Below are 648 nucleotides of genomic sequence, written 5' to 3' on the forward strand. Positions count from 1 at the left end.
CTGCAGCATATGCGATCTGCAAGCATATGCCAACTGCAAGCATATACCAACTGCAAGCATATGCCATCTGCAAGCATATGCGATCTGCAAGCATATGCGATCTGCAAGCATATGCAGTCTGCAAGCATATGCAGTCTGCAAGCATATGCGATTTGCAAGCATATGCAATCTGCAAGCAAATGCGATCTGCAAGCATATGCGATTTGCAAGCATATGCAATCTGCAAGCAAATGCGATCTGCAAGCATATGGGATCTGCAAGCATATGCAATCTGCAAGCATATGCAATCTGCAAGCATATGCAATCTGCAAGCATATGCAATCTGCAAGCATATGCAATCTGCAAGCATATGCAATCTGCAAGCATATGCAATCTGCAAGCATATGCAATATGCAAGCATATGCAATATGCAAGCATGCGCAATATGCAAGCATGTGCAATATGCAAGCATGCGCAATATGCAAGCATGCGCAATATGCAAGCATGCGCAATATGCAAGCATGGGCAATATGCAATATGCAAGGATATTGTATATGCAAGCATATGCAATACGCAAGCATTTGCAATCCGGATCCGGATGCACCGGACCCGGACGAGAGCTACGGCACCCTCGGGACCGCAGGGACCGCGCCTCGTACTATTACGAGG

The sequence above is a fragment of the Volvox carteri genome, assembly GCF_000143455.1.
Source record: "Volvox carteri f. nagariensis unplaced genomic scaffold VOLCAscaffold_11, whole genome shotgun sequence".
Taxonomy (NCBI): Eukaryota; Viridiplantae; Chlorophyta; class Chlorophyceae; order Chlamydomonadales; family Volvocaceae; genus Volvox; species Volvox carteri.